Source organism: Triturus cristatus, chromosome 9, assembly GCF_964204655.1.
Source record: "Triturus cristatus chromosome 9, aTriCri1.1, whole genome shotgun sequence".
Classification (NCBI taxonomy): domain Eukaryota; kingdom Metazoa; phylum Chordata; class Amphibia; order Caudata; family Salamandridae; genus Triturus; species Triturus cristatus.
The window spans coordinates 322,940,278-322,958,313 of NC_140592.1; the positions used below are offsets into that span (position 1 = coordinate 322,940,278).

General features: G+C 43.3%; 1 long non-coding RNA gene across 1 annotated transcript in view; it reads left to right on the forward strand.

Moving 5' to 3' along the window:
• The first annotated feature begins 62 nt into the window (after positions 1 to 62).
• LOC146797843 (uncharacterized) overlaps positions 63 to 18,036 on the forward strand; it is a 46,626-nt gene continuing 28,652 nt past the window's right edge. Inside the window, exon 1 of the long non-coding RNA XR_014968545.1 lies at positions 63 to 154. This is a non-coding gene — a long non-coding RNA (uncharacterized LOC146797843). The remainder of the gene's footprint in view (positions 155 to 18,036) is intronic.

The following is an 18,036-nucleotide window of genomic DNA, read 5'->3' on the forward strand; positions in this document are numbered from 1 at the left end:
CTGTTACATCCGGTTTCCATGCCTGGGCAATGCTAAGGCACTGCTCCCCTTTAGGGGCGGGGCTAAACTAAAGCTATCTGTAACGCGGCAGAGCAGCCGCATAACCACACAGTTCTAGAAGAGTGAAGATCGAGTTGACCGCAAGACACCAGAGGTTTAATCTTTATTTATTTTTTGTTTGGAGTTTTATATAGTACGACCAACACCGAATGGGGTATCTTAGCGCTTAAGATAAGAACATTTACTATTGTAGTCAAGCAGTTTACAAAAGAGTAGTCACACAACTTTAGTTACAAAAGAACATTTCACAGTATTGTATTGTAATTGCATTTATGTAGCACTTACTACCCCAGACGAGGCGTAGAAGCACTTTTTTGGCAAGTAGCACGCTACTCTGGAACCAATAAAGGATTAGTATCGAATTAGTATAGTTAAATATGAAAGTAATTTAAAGTGATGGATATGTTAGTTAATTGGATTGAGAAGAATAGTGGAGGGATAGAAGAGTGAAAAAAGGTTTGCATTTTTATAGCGCATGCAGTGGTCGAAGTGGGCGGGATCGGCAGGGCACGGCGTGACCCTACTTCTTCAATTCCAAGGATTCCGTTCCCCTACTTTTTAGGTCTCGCTGAGCCCAGCGCATGCGCTGGCTCGGAGAGACATTTTGGAGGTGAGTTTTCAAAGTGCTGCTGGCTGGCCTAGCACTTGAGTTCACGCGAGCATGCACGCGTGAACCGCCAGCCTTCAGCAGCACTTTGAAAACTCACCTAAAGCTGCTCCTCTCTCTCATTCATCTCCGTCCTCCACCCCCCTCAATTCAATATAATACAACCATTTCCCACGCTCCCTCTTCCTTTCTCGTTCAGCTCTGCCCCTCGCGCCTTCCCCTCCCCTCCCCATCCATCAATCCTCGCCGCCTTCGCCCTCCTCCCCGTTCTCCCTCGTCAGTCTCCCCATCTCTCATCGCTTTCGTTCCCGGAGATCACACGTTCTCCATGTCAAGTGTGAGGGGTGCGTGCGGGAGCAAACTACAAGTCCCAGGATGCAAAGCAAGGATACCCCGCAGAAGAGACTATAGAAAAAGGTATTCCCCGGTTACTTTAAGGTCCAAGAGGGGGGAAAAATTGAAAATATTGGATTGTATGCCTCTTAACCGACCTATCTTATTTTAGTAGGTAGAAAACTCTCAAAAATCAATGTAACAACACCACAATGTTCCCCATTAATACAATGTCTTTACAACATAGATGCTTTTTCTTTGTTTTTATTATTTAGTCAGAAGCAAACAGTTTTTTTTGTATCAAAAATATATATTCATATAGCATTTTCAATTTTTTCTTTTTTGTTTTGTGCTTTACATAAATTCTGAAGACAAATGAATATACGTAATCAATAAATGTGAACACCAATTAAATTATTATCTAAAGCAAAACAATACTTAAATAATTAGCAGTGCCCCTCAAAGAACAACAGAAAATATATACATAAACATCTTGCTAGCTATTCTCGCATACCAACATCCATACCACATGCCACAAAATACACAAAAAGAAAAGGATTATAAAACATATATATTGCAACTGGAAAGATCTTCTTTTGATTATTGTTATCCAAGTATTATTCTGATGACATTTTTTTCAGACTGGATTTCTTTTTTCCATTAGATTTAAGTTGATCCATAAGAGTTCGTTTTCCAGTTGTGAGATAGCTGGTCTGGTCTACGTACGTTTCGGTGATAATATAACTAGGATCACCTTCCTCAGGACCATCAAAGAGTTAGAACCGTAGAGGGGCTACTTTTATTCTGAAAATGCAAAACCACTGTATGTCAGATATGGGGAACATTGAGGTACTTAATGTATTCTTTAAAACAACTGTAATTGTCTATTTCTTCTAGTAAGCTGGTACATGCAAGTCTCAGGGAGGCAAAGGGGAAAGAACCATTCGAAGTGGAGAAATGAAAAATTCTATATAACCCTTCTACAGAGTGTCGAACTGTGCAATTCATTATGAAAATAGCCATAGAGATCTTGGTGGTGTGCCTATAAGTTAGAAAAAGCAAAGAGCCAATCACCTTGTGTTAGAGATAGAAGAACAGGATTAGCTCCGGAGTACCTGTTTACGCATAGAATATATGCATAGTGAAATCGCTGTACTGGTTCCTCTAGGGTAGCTATTTAGTAAAGCTAAAGCCGTTGTATGCACACTCTGAAATAGGCTAGAGAGGAAAATAAAAACTAATTAAAAAGAGGATCTTATGAGACAGATAAATTTGGCTAAAAAGAGCGGGGTAAATATTGTTTCTTACTATGCCAGCTTGGAAGTATTTAGAGTCAGGAAGTCTTGTTTTGGTTAAATTTTGTCCTGTGCGACCCGTATTAACCTTGCACATATAGTGTCTCTTAAATAAGAGTGTAGCTACAAAGGAAAAGCATATAGGGAAAGGTCCGAATGTGCATTAACATTTATCACTGGCTATGTACAAAAAAAGTCTATTATTGTTCTTACCTCTCAGCGGGGTGCAAAACGACAGACAAGAGGGTTTTCTATTTTGTATTGGGGTATCTGTTGTCCACGTTTACCTCATACGTGATGTTCAATGTATTAATTCTAGAAGATAGATTTAGCAGCGTTACAAAAATCTTCCAATTGGTTTTCAGGCCTTATTTGGACAGTGACACACTCAAAAGTTAGAGATAATTATTTTAGAAAGTTTCTGACAAAGGAAATCTCTTTATGTTTTCAAAAGATTTATTGAGTTTTAATAGTCGCACTAAGCTTGCCTAAATATTTGCTGGTTCGGTATGGCCATCGTTGATATTTTATTAAGATAATATATATCTGGCACTTGTTTGGGCAGACGAGATGGCTCGTCCTTTTTTTTAAAACAAGGAAGGATCAAATCGATATTTTAGGCTAATTAAATTTTTCGACACGAGAAGGCAAGGGCGTTCTAAACTTCAACTAGGCTTGAACTCTAATTGGTCTAAAAAGGAAAACAAACGCTTGCTGAGGTCAAACAACAATTTAAGGCATGGAGAAAATCTCTATGAATTGATTTGAGCAAGGCGAGCAAAGGGTCTTCTTATACTGTGGCTCAATGTTAATTAAGCGGACAGAGTAAAACTAGTTTCGTTACGATTAGTAAACCTAACAGTCGGCATCAGCGTGGATGGTATCTTCTTACCTTTCGTGATTCAGTGGAGCATAACCCTCTTGTTGCCCGATGCCAAGTTTGTGGCGGATGATTGCAGACGCGTTTAAATGTCTGCCGATTGTAGCGTAGTCTCGCGATATTTTCAGCATAACCGGTATTATACTCCTAAGAGTATTGTAACCGTGGGTGACATGTTGGAATGGGTCTGTCACAAACAAAATAAGATCTCAGGTGTCTAAGACTATTTGGGTTATGTGCGAAGTTGACAGCTGTGCGCCGGTGCAGTGTATATAACATCTTATGGCATCAGCAGTTATAAGAAACCAACAATAATTTAGCTTGGGTGACATGTTGGAAAGGGCAACTCTCTGCAAGCAGAGTTAACAGTGAGAGTATCTTGCTGCGATGTGTGCTAGATCTACGGCGCTTGTATTCAAAGTTAAGAGGTATGCACATAAAGTCTGTATATTGTGTTGCATGAATTGCGAGGACATGTCATCGTATTTGACAGAGAGAGTATTTTATTGCTACGTGTTATAATTATCAAGACACGTGAACAGTGGAGATACAAGTAGTTTAATGCTCTCAACCACTGTTTTGAATAGATAGAAAAACGCAAAGGCGTAGGTTTTAGATATTCGTAATGGTTGTAAGGTGGTCTCGTGGATTTATGGATACGCCTGTCTGAGAATGAAACGAAACAGGCGCCATCTTGGAATAGTAAAGTATGCTAGTTCATTTTCCCTGACGAATTTACAGTTTGTGTTCTAATTATCTGTAATACAGAGATTGACCTAAATAGGCATAATCTATGAATTCTTAAGAGCAAAAGTGCATCCTAAGTGTAAATTAGTATATGGTTATTTATTTTAATATAAACGCCAATCCATGGAGTCCTGGTCAATAAGGAAGCCTGCTTATGGGGTTCTAAAATTTATGAGAACGGTTGAGACTGATGTTATAGGCCAGTTTATCAAAGGAGAAGCATAAATGTTACAGTTTATCAAAGGAAAAGCATAAATGTTACACTGTATCTAAATGCCACACCACTGTTACTTACTTTTTAAGCCAAAGCATAGCATTACAACTAATGACAATAGTGTTAGTATGGGCAGATGTACCAGAGATTCAAGAGGTCACTAGCCATGTGATGTCTTCATTAAGGCCTTGGTTTACTGTATCCAAGGAATAGATCCAGAACGTTTCACGTTGTTTACGGGTTTTGGTTGGATCTTTACCTGGTATGAATCTCACTCGTTCCAAAATTAACCAACGAAGGTCTGCTTCTGTATGTTGATTTTCTACGAAATGTCTGACTAGAGGTGCTTGTAGTTTGCCTGTTCTTATGGCAGATTTGTGTTCAGACAAACGTATGCGAAATTCTCTAGATGTTTCACCTACATATGCTAGGTCGCAGGGACATAGTATCATGTAGATTATATTGGAACTCCTGCAGTTGGTCATGGTTTTTAAATTCCCTTTTCTGGTTCTGTAAGACCAGGTCTTGGTGGTGATGGCTGATGCACATGCATGACAATTTCCACAGCTGTAGTTGCCTATTGGTGGAGGTAAACCATCCATAGTGGTTTGTATGGTTTTTCCCTGAGGTTGTTCTCTGCTGTGTACTAGTTTATCTCTGAGGTTAGGGTTTCTTCTAAATGCTACCAACGGTTTCTGTGTGGGTTCTTCATCACTGGCATTGAGAATTTTCCAATTTTTATCTAGGACCTGTTTAATCTTGTAGTTCAGATTGGAATGGTCTATGACACAGACTAACTTGTCTTGTGTAGGTTTTGGTTCGTTATTGAAGAGAGTATCTCTGTTATAGTATTTGGCTCTCTTAAGTGATTGTTTTATGAGTCTTTTTGGATAGCCCCGAAGGAGGAGACGCTCTTGTAGCTGTTCTGCATGTATCATGTAATCTTTCATGCTAGTGCAGTTCCTCCTGATTCTCAAAAATTCTCCGAATGGAATCGAGTCTTTTTGGCATGGTGGATGGTAACTGCTGTGATCTAAAATCGTGTTTTTTGCGGTAGGTTTTCTGTACAAGCTAACTGAAAGCTGTCCTTCTCTGCCCATAATCCATATATCTAAAAACTCTACTTTGTCAGATGAATAGTGACAAGTAAATTTGAGATTGTTATCACTAGAATTGAGCCAGGATATGAATTCTAATAGATCTGGTTCTGTGCCTGACCAGATGAAAAAAATATCATCTATGAACCTTCGCCACTGTGTGACATTTTCAAAAATGGCGCCGCTTCATTATAGATGTGTTTCCTCTCATACTCCCCCATGTAGATATTGGCTACACTGGGGGCACATGAAGCCCCCATGCTGGTCCCTTTAATTTGATGAAAGATATCTTGTTTAAATTCAAAATAGTTATGTTGTAATACTATTTGTAAACACTCTAGAATGAAAGCATCTGGTCTTTCCCCAGGAACTCTAGCCAGGAGGGCTGCCACTGCCTCTATAGCTAGGTCCTGGGGAATGTTAGTATATAGAGACTCTATATCTAGAGTGACAAGAAATTGCGTTTTCTGGTCAAAGGGTATGTTTTCTAGTGTTGATATCATATGCCCTGTATCTTTGATGTATGAAGCATACTGTGTGGTAAGCTGGCATAGTAAGAAACAATATTTACCCCGCTCTTTTTAGCCAAATTTATCTGTCTCATAAGATCCTCTTTTTAATTAGTTTTTATTTTCCTCTCTAGCCTATTTCAGAGTGTGCATACAACGGCTTTAGCTTTACTAAATAGCTACCCTAGAGGAACCAGTACAGCGATTTCACTATGCATATATTCTATGCGTAAACAGGTACTCCGGAGCTAATCCTGTTCTTCTATCTCTAACACAAGGTGATTGGCTCTTTGCTTTTTCTAACTTATAGGCACACCACCAAGATCTCTATGGCTATTTTCATAATGAATTGCACAGTTCGACACTCTGTAGAAGGGTTATATAGAATTTTTCATTTCTCCACTTCGAATGGTTCTTTCCCCTTTGCCTCCCTGAGACTTGCATGTACCAGCTTACTAGAAGAAATAGACAATTACAGTTGTTTTAAAGAATACATTAAGTACCTCAATGTTCCCCATATCTGACATACAGTGGTTTTGCATTTTCAGAATAAAAGTAGCCCCTCTACGGTTCTAACTCTTTGATGGTCCTGAGGAAGGTGATCCTAGTTATATTATCACCGAAACGTACGTAGACCAGACCAGCTATCTCACAACTGGAAAACGAACTCTTATGGATCAACTTAAATCTAATGGAAAAAAGAAATCCAGTCTGAAAAAAATGTCATCAGAATAATACTTGGATAACAATAATCAAAAGAAGATCTTTCCAGTTGCAATATATATGTTTTATAATCCTTTTCTTTTTGTGTATTTTGTGGCATGTGGTATGGATGTTGGTATGCGAGAATAGCTAGCAAGATGTTTATGTATATATTTTCAGTTGTTCTTTGAGGGGCACTGCTAATTATTTAAGTATTGTTTTGCTTTAGATAATAATTTAATTGGTGTTCACATTTATTGATTACGTATATTCATTTGTCTTCAGAATTTATGTAAAGCACAAAACAAAAAAGAAAAAATTGAAAATGCTATATGAATATATATTTTTGATACAAAAAAAACTTTGTTTGCTTCTGACTAAATAATAAAAACAAAGAAAAAGCATCTATGTTGTAAAGACATTGTATTTATGGGGAACATTGTGGTGTTGTTACAGTGATTTTTGAGAGTTTTCTACCTACTAAAATAAGATAGGTCGGTTAAGAGGCATACAATCCAATACCCCGCGGAAGAGGACAGACCGACCGCACACCCCGGCACCTGCTCGATCCAGTTCTACACGGGCCTCTTTGGATGGCTCTTGGTCCTGCAATGTACAGGGCCAAGCTCGGGACAGGAATACCCCCAATATGCGACGCACCAATGCGCATTACGCCGGCGATGCTTCCGTAAAGCAGCTCGCCTCCGCCGGGTCTTCGGGGACGCAGCTACCCAGCACGTAATAAAAGCGGCTTGTTCTATTTGAATGTAGGAATAAACTGATACCACGGGGCAAAGTTTCTTTCTACTGTAATCAGAAAAATATACACACTGATAGGCTCCCTTTTTAATTTGAAGGGTACTACAGGGCACCCATTCGTGCAGAGATTCATTGGGCTGTATTTTATGACGTACTTACATGAGCATGCAAAAGTATTTTTTTTTAAATTACGCAGCAGTTTACGTTCCCACTGCTAGGTGGGGGGTGCCCACAAGTTACTAATAATAAAGAGATGAAGTGTAGTCCTACTTCCTCCATATGATCCACTAGCCAATCCTGCTCCGTTTTTGTTCAAGATTTTCAAAGTAAGTAGAAGCTGGGATATTCGATGCCTCGGGTCATACATGGTCGCGGCCATGCTGCTGTGGTTATCAAAATACTAAGGCGTCTGCACTTGGGTGCAAGTAATTGCTCTGGCTCTCTGGTCTTGTGCCCAGACAGTTCAGGATTATGGATGTGGAGTTAATAGGGGCAGCCAGTGTCAGGACTCACTGTGTGAACAGCTTGCACTTTTTAAATCCTCATGTGATTTCTCCAACATTAACTTTTGTACTTTTTTTTTTTACTCTGTTCACTTAGCTTGTTCTAAACAGAATCCACTGGCAAACACTTTCCAAAAACAAAGTCGTCAATTTAAAACTTGACTGGGATCCCTGTTATGGGTGTTTTTGGCCTCACAAAGCAGTCTAGCTCAGTTCTCATTTTTCTGCCTAACAGTAGAACACAGGGATTGACTTGGCTGCCTGGGCACTTTAACTTTTTTTAATCATGCCTCTTATTTTCGATGTTCTCCTTTGTTGATTATTTCTGCAGTTTTTTAGTTCCAGTTGGCTAAACTAGAGACGGTTCTCTGTTTTTCCTACTTAAGATTTACAACAGTTTTCAAGCAGGCCATGAAGCGCATGTGCATCACGCCCTGGAAGCGGCCACCTTGTGCTTTCTTGTGGCTGGTGCATTACAGTTTGACTGAGGAAATGTCTCCTGACAATGTATGCCTAGGTGTTGGAACCAGAGGAGGTTAATTCATCGTCATACATAAGTTGTATATTCTTAGTGGCTGAGCCAACAGTCATCTGTATGTATTCCACCTTCTGGGGCCTTTACCTGTCCATTTCAAAATTAGCATAGTCAGATGTATGCATTGTGGGTACCTCCGGGGTGGGAATGGAAGTTGAACTTGGTAATGGATGGCTCATTCACCCCAGAAGTAAATGATCAACAGAGAAGTGCTCCTGCAACAGTACCAGTCGTCAGGCTCGAAACACACTTTGTGACACACACAACCACACATACAACCACATACACACACACACACAACCACACCCAACCACACACCCAACCACAAGCACACACCACCACAAGCACACACACACACAAAACCACACACACGCAAAAACATACACACAACCACACATACAACCACACACAACCACACACACACACTACCACACACACACACACAACCAACCACAACCACACACACACAACCACACACAACCACACACATCCACACACAACCACACACAACCGCACCCACAACCACAACCACACACACAACCACACACACAACCACACACACACACACAACCACAACCACACACACAACCACACCCAACAACGCTAGAGTATGCTGGTAACGATTAAACAGATGCAAATGAAATCCATTGTCCAGACAATGAAGACTAAATGTTCATCCTTGCCTCCGCACCAGTGATTAAAAGCATTTTCCCCTTTGATTCTTGACACACACTTGTATGTTTGAAACATACTTGTTGAAGACTAATGTGTTTGCAACATACTTTCTAACTCACATTTGCTTTTCTCTTTCTATGCCTAGTCCATCAGTGGCTGTAGACCACCAAGACCACCTCTAGTTTCTTGCTCAGCCTCCCATTAATGTGTACATCTCACATACTCTTCCGTTTTCCCATCTGGATTAGGACAGAAAAAGTAGAAAGAATTAGCCAATCATTAAAGCATTAGAGTTACTTTTAAAATGTTGCCTCAGGATATTCAGTATTATCCTTAGCTTACTCGTGTCATCATCCCAACTATCCAATCTGCTCTAGGCCTACTGCAAAACAAGCATTTGCAACGCAATAGGTCTCGCATTTATGGAACTCTCATAAATGTGATACCTAATGCATTGGAAATGCTTGTTTGTAAAAGCACCCATGTGGTGTTTTAACTTTAATGTCAGCCATACCCTTTTCCTTAGACGAGCCATGCCTAAAGAAAGGGGCGAAGCCGCCATTATAATGAAAGCGCTGTATGGGGCATTTTTACAAAAAATAATGAGTGCATCAAGTTGACAAACAAATGCTCCTTTTTGTAAAAACACCTCAATGCCCGGTTTCACTTTAATGGCGACCGCACACTTTTCCTTAGATGCGGCTTGTCTGAGGAACGGGGCACGGCTGCCATTGAAGTAAAAGTGCGACATAGGACAGTTGAAAAAAATAAAAAGTGAATAAATACTGAACAAACAAGCATTGGTATAGCCAATAGGTCTCGCCTTTGGGACCTTATAAGTGTTTAGCCATGCAACAGTTGATGTTGTTGCACCAAGGATATTGTGCTGCATAACTAAATACTTATAAGGTCCCAAAAGCGAGACCTATTGGCTATGCCAATGCTTGTTTATTTTGAAAATGCGTCCCAGGACTCAAGAAATCGCCATTGCCTATAAATAAAGCTCGGCGTTTCCTGGCGTTCGAGGACGGGCGGCAGAGAAGTAACTGGACTCTGTCTTTTCCTTCTTGCTCAGAGAAGAAAAATACAGTGTCCACTTCTGCTATGCCGCTTCAGCTGCCCCCCCACTCTTTCCTTCGTCCCTCTCTTTCTGTCTAGCAGTTCTTCTCTTACTGAAAACCGTGACTTCAAGATGGGGTTCTCACTCTCTTTCCTCTCATTTCTTTTATTTGCTTCCCTGTGAAATGGATCCAAAAAATAATTTTTTTTTTTTGCTGGAAATGTCGTATTTTAATTCCAAAGCGCAGCATCTGGAATAAAATGTTAAAAATATGAAAAATAACTAAATAAAGTAAGACAGAGTGGTAGCAAACTGGCCAGATTGATTTTATTCACACCCAAACACAATAGCGCCACTTTTACAGAGTTTGCCAGTGAAGCGCTATTTTTGTTTTCTTGTCTCTGTTTTCCCTGGGCTTGCAAATAGTGCACAAATCCTGGAGTTACTGCAAAGTGTGGATTGGAAAACAAAATGTGTACTGCGGCTCTGCGTCCAGGGATGTGGTCTTTTTACCATACTGCTAACGTTTTGTAAGGAAATAAGCAATGGACATAAATGGGTCAATTCAAGGCCCTGTAGTCATGTCCTTAACCTTTCAGGCAAAAGCACTCACTGATTTCTGAATAGTGAGTGTAAAAGCATTAAGGTAACCATGTTGTTCCTGCTTACATTTCACATGGTTTGGTAAATTTTGCATTCCCTATGAGTGTTTGCTTTTTCCATGATGTTGTTACTTTTTTTTTGTAGGCCGCATATTGCTCTTGTCTATTGCATCATTTAAATTGAACCTCATCCAGGTGTTTATAGCCGGCAGCAATTGGGTTGTAGTTGAAGGCAGTGTGAGTTTTCCTCAGTGGGGTAGTATGGTACTCAGTGGGGGAGATGATGTGGCACTATGGCCAGAGCTGCTGAATTTGGAACTGGGGAACCAGGTTCAGCCTTAATAACCAGTCCACCAGACGATTCTCCTGAGAGAGCACAATCCCATGCTAGACCTTAGAAGGCTTCGCAAGACCGTAGAAGCGCTGGTGTCTTAGCACCAGCAGGTGGACCCTAGCACTGGCAAGTGTAGGTTAACCTTCAAGGTTTGTCCACCACAATCCATACTGAAGTTCACCTCCAGTCTTGCGGGCAGACCTATGAAGCAGCACAGCTAAGAACAACAGTGACTCTGTCACTGAGGTCATAGGACCCTTGAGAAGGGCCAGCTCTATGGCAGTGCATCCGGTGTGACCGGGCGCTGACTTTGGGTGGAGGCATTATGTTTGCAAGTATGTTAAGGTTTTAAAAGCGCTTGCTGCCTCCTTCTTGGCCTCCAGCAATTTTCAGCAACAATAAAAATGTCATGATGACTCTGGTGTTTAATGTTCTTCCTAGAGAGAGATCGGAGTTTTGTCTAGTAGAAGTTTTGACTCATGGAAAGGTAGCACAGAGGGTTAATGTGCCTGCTGCAAAGAACATGTACCATGCAGATCACAAAGTGCACATCATGTAAATAGGTCAGTAGGCTACTGCTTTTGTCAGATAAATCCTTTTGTTGCTTGCAGTTTATAAGTTAAAATCCTAACATAGAACAGTGCGCTATTAACTGTCATCTAAGTGCTGCATACAAACTGCAAGATATAAATTAGAGCATTGTGTTTTTCCCCCAGTCTTTGGTTATTCTAATGTTGCAAAAAGTGTTCTTTTAGGCAGAAATTAATTCTGATTATTAAAGAGAACCCCCAACCATGGTATTATGTTTTAAATTCTGAGTTTGTGTTTCTCCAGACCAATCACTATTAACCTATATGGCCTACTAGTATGGTTGTCATGTGACTCCTACACCTTGTAGTCCTTAGTCTTTTGTAACATTTTCTATACAGTGATTTACACACATATTGGTTGTCTCTGAGTAATGTGTGTGATGTAAAGTGCTCTGACACCCTACACTGGTATGAGCGGCGCTGTAAATCAAATTAAATGCATCACAGAGAGTGTGGTTATGGAGACTTGAGGGGCACTGTTAAAGGGTGGTAGTGAGGGAATCCATGGCAGAGGTGGTCATTGGGGGGCAATAACAAACATTAATGCACAGGGCACCACCAGTGCTAAGGCCGGACCTGCCCTTGAGGCCAGTCTGCCTCACCCATAGGTACCTCCATTGGCCTTGTTTCAGAGGTAGCAGCTGCAACTCACCAGGGATTGGCAATGCAGAATTTGCACGCACACCAAATTAAGTTCGCAAACTTCACAGTCTCTCTGCTTCATTCACAAGCACTTTTAACATGTGCTGATTGCTGTGGGGCCACTGGAATTAATTATGCAGCAAGCAAAGGAGGACAAAATTATGCCGCAGTGTTGACTAAATTATGCATTAAAAAAAGGCTGCAAAGTAATGCAGTATCTTTTCTGATATTTTATTATTTTGACATGTGTACACATGCTAACAGGCTCTGGAAAGATTTTGCCTTATTAGTACCAGTGTAACATACAAATGCAGCAGTGAGAAAGGTGATCATCAACCTTTGCAAAGGGCCATCCACTTCGCAGCAACACAGGTCACATTTTTTATTAACTTTTGATACGTTTGAGCTATAAACTGTATAAACTATTTATTCGTTTAAATGGTCAGATCATGCAGCAGATCTTGCATTATGAGGCAAATATGGCAGAGCCATAATTATATAGAAAACATTTGCAAACTAGGATATTTTGCCTTTCATGTTTGAACTGCTGTTGTGGAAAAAGGGAGAAGTGCTGATGACAAACTCCATGGCTCTGGGGCAAAAGGCTTGTGCTTCCACATTTTATCGTATTTGGGACATTCTGTGATTAGAAGCATATCCCACTTTGTGAATGTGTTTTAATGTCAATAACTCATTATAACCTTAAATAATCATGTGTATCCATTGGTTGATTAAACTAGGCAGTGAAATGCCAAACAAATACTAAAAATTGGGATGATTGCGCATTCTGGCCACACCTCCGGCTCCGCCCACTGATCCAATCCTTGGGTTATTCCCGCCCTCTGATTCTCCACCCACAGTTCCCCTACTTTTTTCCCCCCACTTCGACCACTGAGCGCATGGTACCCCTGATGGGGTGTTTAGGCACTTTTTCGGCGAGTAGTATACTACTCCAGAACCCATAAAGGATTAGTGGTGAATTAGTATTAGTATAGTGAAATATGAAAGTAGTAAAGAGTCGTGGATATGTTAGTCAATTATTTGGATTGAGAAGGAGACTGGAGGGATAGAAGAGGGAACAAAGTTTGCATTTATATAGCGCTTGCTACCCCTGATGAGGTGTTGAAGCGCTTTTTGGGCGAGTAGCACCCTTCTCTGGAACCCATAAAGGATTAGTGGTGAATTAGTATACTGAAATATGAAATGAATGTATGTGTTTTTAAGATCATAGCGTCCTTCTAAATTTGTCAATATTCAGAAAAAAAATTGTATACACGAAAACCACAATTTCAAACACTCCTCTCATGAGGAAGATGCTAACCACAGAACACACTAACAACTCATTTATTAGAAGAGACCTATCAGGGTATTGCCTACAGCTGCTCTCATAGAGTAAAACAAATATAGTACATTTGTACAATTCAGTGGCTGCTTTAAAATATGTATAATTGTGGTTCTAAGCCATTTTCATTATATTTTGCTGACTTAACAAAGACATCTTTCTTATTCAATTGGATGAAATATTGTAAATTGTGTTAAACTACCAGTACTATGCATCTCCTGACAGTGTGTAAAATTCGCTTTACCACTTTTCACCCATTGGTTAGTGGAGTCTTTACTCTGAAGGGTAAAAATCTGTCCATATATGGTGTTAACATCCCCAAATGTATCTTCTCCTGTGCTACAAGTGTGGTGCACAAAACACTGCATTTTTAAATGCAAATAAAACACAAAGTTTGATGCAACAAAAAAACCTGGGTTAGTGAAAGTGACATCAAGGACCACTGACTTCCAGTAGTAGTACAAGGGTGATCCCTTGTCCCATTGTAGACCCTGTGCAGCCTCCTATTTCCTGTAATTGGGAGAGAGGAAGACAAAGGCCCAGATTCACAAAGGTTTAGCATCAGGTTAGCGCCAATTTTGTAATGCCAACCCCACGCTAAACCTGTTTGTGGATTAACAAACCAATGCTAATTGGTATTAGCATTGGTTTGTATGAAAAAGTAGAGCAAAGCAGCACGAAATGCTGCTTTGCATAACTTTGTGTTAAGGGGGCATTACATGGGTGGTACATGGGCATTCCCATGCAACCACCCATGCTTTTTGACACTAACCCCTATCTACTAATATTAGTAAACAGCGTTTTGCGCCAAAGACTGAGGAAGCTGGAAAGCAGGCGTTAAAAAGAGAAATGTTTTCATTTCTCCTTTCTTTTCGTTATTTGCATGCGTGCTGCACTGTGCACCACACACACAAAGTAGGAAAAGTTTTTAAACTTGTCTAGTCATAGTGTTTTGTACAGGAAGGCTACCCTTTCTGTACAAAACCTATGGCAGAGGTGTGTGCCTGGTGCACAGCAGCTGAAATCAGCACTGGCAGTAGTCCGAGGGGAGAGCCATATCTCTGTGAATATGACGATATCCTTGTCACGCAACGCAGCACAGCCTCTTTGGGTGCTGAGCTGCGTTGCGTTAAACCTTTACGAATCTGGGCCAAAGAGTGCATCCTACAGGCATCTTCCAGATCTGTTTAGTTTCTGTTTATGCTGCTGCTTTTACCAAGTGTACGAAGGGCAGTTTTATTGCTACCAAAGGACCAGATGAAGACAGGAAGATGGACTAATTCATTTTTGAAAAAATTATGTGATCCAACATTTCAGAAGGGTTTCCCTTATGAGATTTTTAAAAAGTAACAAATTAAAAAACAACATTAACAGTGTATAAAATCTTCCCTGCTCTGGTAAATTCTCAAAATATGTTACTGAATTCAGAGCCACAAATTGATTAAATACTAGTTTCATAGGCCATTTAAGTCGGCCCTTATTATTGCTACCAATTTATGTTGATAATGTAGTGTTCTCAACGGGAAACTGAACTTGTCTAAGAGGGGCACCGATGTTATGCAGGTTTTGATGTATTTGGGCTCAATTTACCAAAAAGATTTGAAGAAAGGTTTACGAAAGTCTTAATCCAGGTCAGGCCTGATAGTCTCAAAATTATTTTAAGGAGTCTTCTTAAGGTCAGCAGGTCTTGGGTCTGCCGTAGGTGGATGGGGAGGGTGTTCCAGGTCCTGGCGGCGAGCTGGGAGAACGATCTGCCACCGGAGGTCGCTCTTCGGATGCGGGAGACTGTGGCGAGGGCGAGGTCGGCGGAGTGAAGCTGGCGGGTGGGGGTGTAGAAGCTGAGTCGTCTGTTGAGGTACTCTGGTCCGGTGTTGTGGAGTGCCTTGTGGGTGAGGAGCATAAAGGTTATCCTCTTGTTGACGGGAAGCCAGTGCAGGTCTCTCAGGTGCGGTGTGATGTGGCTGCGGCGAGGGATGTCGAGGATCACGCGTGCCGAGGCGTTCTGAATGCGTTGAAGTCATTTCAGGAGTTTTGCTGAGGCTCCTGCATAGAGGGCGTTTCCGTGGTCCAACCTGCTGCTGACGAGGGCATGGGTGACCGTTCTTCTCGTTTCGGTGGGGATCCACTTGTAGATCTTGCGGAGCATGCGGAGGGTGTTGAAGCAGGAAGAAGAGACGGTGTTGACCTGCTTTGTCATGGAGAGGGTGGAGTCGAGGATGACCCCTAGGTTGCGTGCGTGGTCGGTGGGTGTTGGAGCTGTTCCCAGTGCGGTCGGCCACCAGGAGTCGTCCCAGACCGAGGGGGTGGATCCGAGGATGAGGACCTCCGTCTTGTCCGAGTTCAGCTTCAGTCAGCTGTTCTTCATCCACTCGGCGACTGCTTTCATTCCTTCATGGAGGTTGGTTTTGGCAGTGTGGGGGTCCTTGGTGAGGGAGAGGATCAGCTGGTTGTCATCGGGGTAAGAGATGATGTTGAGGTCATGCAGTCGGGCGACGTGAGCGAGCGGTGCCATGTAGATGTTAAACAGCGTTGGGCTGAGGGATGAGCCCTGGGGTACGCCGCAGATGATCTTGGTGGCTTCGGAGCGGGAGGGGGGGAGGCGGACACTCTGTGTTCTGCCGGAGAGGAAGGAGGTGGTCCAGGCCAGGGCCTTCTCTTGGATCCCGGTGTCGTGGAGGCGTGTGCGTAGTGTGCGGTGGCAGACCATGTCGAAGGCGGCTGACAGGTCCAGGAGGATGAGGGCCACGGTTTCTCCGTTGTCTAGCAGGGCCCTGATGTCATTGGTGGCGGCGATGAGGGAGGTGCTGTGGTTGCTGCGGAACCCGGACTGGGATGGGTCCAGGATGCTGTTCTCCTCGAGGTAGCGGGTCAGTTGTTTGTTGACGGTCTTCTCGATGACCTTCACCGGGAACGGGAGCAGGGAGATAGGCCGGAAGTTCTTGAGGTCCTTGGGGTTTCCCCTTGGGTTTCTTGAGTAAGGCGTTGATCTTGCCGTGCTTCCAGCTCTCCAGGAAGGTTGCTGTCTTGAAGGAAATGTTGATGGCTTTCCGGAGGTGGGGTGCGATGGCGGTGCTGGCTTTATTGAAGATGTGGTGTGGGCATGGGTTTGACGGGGATCCAGAGTGGATGGTGTTCATGATTTTGATGGTGTCGTCGTCATTTATGTTGGTCCAGGAGAGCAGGTGGTCGGTGCGGATGGTAGTTGTGGGAGCGGAGGTCTCAGTGGTTTTCGGGGCGGTCGTGGCATTGAAGCTGTTGTGGATGTCTGCGATCTTGCGATGGAAGAAGGTGGCAAGCGAGTCGCACAGGTGTTGCGAAGGTGGGATGTCGTTGGTGTTGGAGCTGGGGTTGGAGAGTTCCTTCACGATGTTGAAGAGCTCTTTGCTGTTGTGTGCGTTGTTGTCTAGGCGGTCTTTGAAGGAGGCCCTTTTGGGATCTGATGAGGTGATGGTGTCTGCGGGTGGCGTTCTTGTGGGCTGCGTAGCTGTCCGATGTTCGTTCACAGTGCCAGTTCTTCTCTAGCTTTCGGCAGGTTTGCTTGGAGACCTGGAGGTCTTCATTGAACCAGCTGGCTTTCTTGCTTGTGTGGCTGTTGGAGGGTTTCTTAAATGGGGCGAGGGTGTTGGCGCAGTCGGCGATCCACTGTCAGAGGTTGCAGGCGGCGTTGTCGGGGTCAGTGGGGTCGGCGGGTGTGCTCCGGACGAGGGTGGTGGTTAGCTGGTCTTCGGTGGCTTTGCTCCAGCAGCGGCGAGGGATCTGTTGGGTGCGGTGGTGCGTGGTGGGTTTCCGGAAGGTGAAGTAGATGCAGCGATGGTCGGTCCAGTAGAGTTCGGTGGTGTGGTTGAAGGAGACGTGGGGGCTTGCGGAGAAGATGGGGTCAAGCGTGTGGCTGGTGGAGTGGGTGGGTGTTGTGACAAGTTGTCTGAGTCCAAGGTTGGCGAGGTTGTCGATCAGGGTGGTGGATTTGGTGTCGTCGTTGTTCTTGAGGTGGAAGTTCAGGTCCCCGAGGAGGATGTAGTCCGTGGAGGCGAGGGCGTGTGTGCTGACGAAGTCGGCAATGGAGTTGCTGAACTGTGGTCGGGATCCGGGGGGTCTGTAGACGAGGGTTCCTGTGAGGGTGGTGTTTGGGTCGGTGTGGATCTGGAAGAGCAGGTGTTCGGCGGTGCTGAGGGTGTTGTCGGTGTCGGTCGAGACTCTGAGAGTGTTCCTTTGGACGATGGCGATTCTTCCTCCTACTCCGTTGGTGCGGTCCCTGCGGGTGATTTTGTAGCCTTCCGGGATGGCTATGGCGATGTTGGGTGCCGAGGAGGGGTTCAGCCAGGTCTCCGTCAGGAAGGCGACGTCTGGGGAGGTTGAGTCGAGTAGGTCCCAGAGTTCAACGGCGTGTTTGCGGGCGGAGCGGTTGTTGAGAAGAATGCATCTGAGGTAGTTGGGTTCTTTCCTGGTCGGTGGGTTGGCGGGCCGGATGCTGGTGAAGCTGCGGTTCCGGCAGGAGAAGGGTCCTTGGGTGCGCTTCGGGGCGGCCAGGCAGCAGGTGTGTGATTGTCCGG